This window comes from Drosophila willistoni, unplaced genomic scaffold, assembly GCF_018902025.1.
Source record: "Drosophila willistoni isolate 14030-0811.24 unplaced genomic scaffold, UCI_dwil_1.1 Seg150, whole genome shotgun sequence".
Lineage (NCBI taxonomy): Eukaryota > Metazoa > Arthropoda > Insecta > Diptera > Drosophilidae > Drosophila > Drosophila willistoni.
Window position 1 is genome coordinate 549,512 of NW_025814110.1, and position 4,477 is coordinate 553,988.

Here is a 4,477-nt window from a genome sequence, read left to right on the forward strand (position 1 = left end):
GGGGATGAAGTGTGTTGATATCGGGCCGTTTTTTCCTATTACGATGTTGCTGAGGAAGTGATGCTACCATATGCCGAAAAGAAGATTTCACTTTGTTGGGTCATTTAAAAAGGTGCTCGGATAGATAATGTAGGAGTCGATTTAATGAAGTGGCCCGCACAGTCGCCTGATCTGAGCCCGATCGAAAATTCGTGGTGCGACGTTAAGAAGGGAGTAGCTGCTGCAAAGCCAACCACTAAATAAGATCCTTGGACTGGTATAGAGAATACATGAACGGCCACAACACAAGAAAGGTGCCAGAAACTGATAGATTCCATACCGCGTCGCTGCACAGCCGTACTGGGGAACAATGGAGATGCCACTAATTTATAATATGCTGATATGAACTTGGTCTTTATTTTAAAACTATTTCCCTAGAATAAAATTCTAAAAATTGCTCGCAGCTGTACATAATCAGGTGGTATTTACAAAACAGCATTACTCACATTTTATATAGTGCACAGGTTGTATATCTCGAATTCAGCCGGATCGGACAACTATATCATATAGCTTCCATCCAACCGGCAAAGTCACGAACAGTGACTTTTCTCAATAACTTAATTATTTTCTGAGCTATTGTCATGAAATTTAATTCTGATGAGTTTATTACACATATAAACGCCTGTGCCGAATTAAGATCGGGCTATGATATAGCTCCCATAGGAACGATCGGTCGAAAACAGTGACTTTTGTCAATAACTTCGCTATTTTTGACGCGATTGCTTTGAACTTAAACATTTGTTACTTTAATACACTGCCAGCCACTTGAATAAGAACACCCAAAATTAGTTTTTATTCGTTCTGGCATATTAAAACTCTTTATACTCTTGAGTTGGTTTTAATTTCTAATCAAAGTTTAATGATTTCCCATGAGAATACATACATAAAGTTGCCAATTTTTAAATTTGTTTAATGAAGAACAAAATAATTATGAATGAAGTACAAAAAAACGATGTTTATTTTCGGTCACTTGAATAAGAACACTTTGTGATACTGTTTAATTATAAGAAAATGCGATAAACAAAATTAAATTCATTTTTTTAGAGTAAGCTTAGAATATTTATAACGATTTAATAGTGGGTGGACCCGCCTATATTTACTATTACCTCGTACATTCGATTAGGCAAAGAGGCTATTTAGGTAATTCAGTGAAATTTTCGATGCAGCTTTAATGGCCTCTATTAGCGACTCCTTTGTGTCGTATTGTTTACCAGATCCATAAACTTTCCTAGAAAGCCAACCCCAAGCATTCTCAATAATATTGAGATCAGGTGAATATGGCGGCCACTCGAGCAAATCGACGTTTTGGGACTGCATCCACGCTTTAACAACCCGGGCGTTATAAACTGGGGCATTATCCTGTTGATAACGCCACTTGAGACTTCCGAACAGGTTTTGTATTTGAGGAAACGCCTTTTCCAAAACCTGTTTGTACGCCACGGCATTCATTTTGGATGTCAGAAAGTGAAGCTCGCAGGCTCCATAGCTCCATACTATGCATAGTAAGAAATGGCCCCCAGACCATAACGTGGAAGTAGTAGTTAAATCCATTTGGCCCATCCAAGTTAAATTTTTTTTCATCAGAAAATACGGTGTATTTCCATTCTGATTTCCACGCCATACAGGTGCGGGCGAAAGGAAGACGAGCCTCCTTACGAACCATATTTAAAGGTGGTTTTTTTTTTTCAGTTTTAGTCTTTTTCTGATTGCTTGACCTTATAACTCGACGAACTGTCGACACACTGGCTTCTATACCTAAAATTCTCTTAAAATTGCGCGTCTGTCAGTTGGGGTAGTCGCTTGTTTAGTCCGATATTTCATGTTTTTTCCATAATACTCGGGATTTCGAAGAAATTGAAACACTACAGTAGAGCTCTTTCCAATTTTTTCCGCGATTTCTCGATAAGACATTTTCATGTTCTTATATGCCAATATGTTTCCTCTTTCTTCGGTGGTCAGCGAATTTTTTCGATCCATAGTGTATTCCAGTTTGTAGGAAATATGACTTTGTTGCCAAAAAAAAAAAAATTAAGTTGTTACAATTCAAGCGAACGTTCACGAGACACTAATAAGTCGTCTGTTCTTATTCAAGTGACGCATAAAAAGCTCTATTTTTTCTGACTATCTGCATTCTAAGTAATGTATGAAACTAACTGTAAATTTTTTTGTTCTATTTTTGGGTTCTATCAATAGTCAATGAACTGTACTTTTAATTGATAAATAATTAAAGCTCATTCAAATAGAGACGGAACCAAAAAAAAAAAAAAAAACCACCTCCCACCCGATCGATCGAGGGGTGCAGCCGTAGATAAAACATTTTTCCACTTTGATGGCTATGGGTAAGGAAAGAGTTTCCAAAAGAGTTGCAAGGGTATACAAACATTGACAGTCTGGTTTTATATATATTTACCTGAATATTTGAGATAATGTTTTTTCGTAGTCATGTTAAAAATCTAAAACTTTTTCTTTATTGCATATACATCAGTATATGTGCATCCACTAGCTGAATAAACCCTAGATTTTTAACAACGATTTTAGTTTTTGATAAAGTTACAAGAATCAATTGATAACTCACTCCAAGAATTGCTCTGTCCAACAATTCTTTGCACAAGCACAGTTGGCACTAAAATTTATATTCACCATGGTATTTTAACGTTATTTTATATATTTTGAAACAATTTTTTAGCTTAATATTATAAACAAAACAGTATATTTTCATTAAAACTAATCAAAATTAATACTAACTCAAATATTAAATAGTAAAAAAAAAAAAACTTAAACTTAAACGACTCAGAATTTGAACTGTCAATTAATTTTTTGCAATAATACATACAAACTCGAGTACAAAATATCAAAGAAGCTAACTTCGGCAAAGCCTTGCAGTCCTTGGCCTAATATTTTTACATGTTCCAAACTCTTTTTCTGTATCATCAATTCATCAATGCACAAACAAAACCTTCCAAATATCATTTACATTTCTTTTTCTTCTTCTTCCCCATGCTGCATGCCGCGATTGGCACGCTCACACATACTGTTTACGTAGCGTTGCGTCTGTGTGTGTGTATGCGTGTGCTTAGTTGCTCTGTGGGTTTCAAGCAATGACGTAGTAGAGCCTATGTTGAAGAATGAATGTTTCTTCTAGAACTATATGATATAGTGGTCCGATCCTAACAATTTTCATACTTTATCTGCTCCGGGCTATAAGTAGCTAAAATATCAGGTTTCATCCCGATAATTTTAAAGATGGCGGCGTGAAGTTGATTTGCACAGACGGACGGACATGGCTATATCAACTCAGCTTCTCATGCTGATCAAGAATATATATACTTTATGGGGTCGGAAACGTCTTCTTCTGTGCGTTACAAACATCTGACCAATTTTATAATACCCTCTACAAGGGTATAAAAAGAACGAAAAAGAAGTAATGGTGAAAAATTCCGGGAAAATTAAGACTTTGTAAGTTTGCTTTGATCGTAGTCTTCTGAACCGTCTCTGTGCGTCTTAAAATCGCAAGTAAGCGACGAGATAAAACAGCTGGTTTATTTCAACCATGCTAACGGAATAACGGCAAAAGTGTTGGCAGAAATGTTTTCAATCAAAATTCGCACGGTACAACATTCTGAAACGGGCAAATGTTGAAAATAGGCTCGAGCATAAAAGTTCTGGAGGCAGACCACCTAAGCTTAGTAGACGAAATGAGTCTAAAATTTTGAAAGGCATTGACAATAACCCCCAAATGAGCCTGAGGCAGTTGGCATTGGAGGAGGTGTCACATGAGACTTTTCGAAAAGTCTTAAAGAAGAATCAGTACTCGTCGAGAAATGCCCGTCAGAAGCCTTTGTTGTCTGTCGATCTTTTTCGATTAAGTACATTGCAAAGCCGTCGGACAACTGGGAGAAAAAACTATTTTGTGACGAGACTAAGATATAGCTATATTATTACGATGGTCCATCAAAACTTTGAAGAAAGCCAAAAACTGCATTCCAAAAAAAAATATAATTCCCACGGTCAAACTTGGTACATTGTCCGTAATGGTGTGGGGTTGTATTTCATCCAAAGGCGAATGCGAATTTTTGGCAAGATTATGACAAAACAGTTTTATTTGGTTATATTGCGTAATGAATTGACAAAAAGTGTCTTTCTCGATCCCCAAAATCCACAAATACTGAAATATAAATTATACCACGACAATGATCCCAAGCACTAGTCCCATTTGTGCAGATCCTGGGTGCAATATAACTGCAACAAAGTTATAGATACACCTGCCATAAGTCCAGATCTTAATCTCATAGAAAATGAAGTAAGTAAGTCGTCTCGCCGACTTGGGTATACCATACACCAGGTGAAACAAATATTTAAAATTTCGAAAACCAAACGTATGTCTACTAAATTGTTTTAACATGCCCTCATACCATATGCTATCTCGCTCACTCTACAA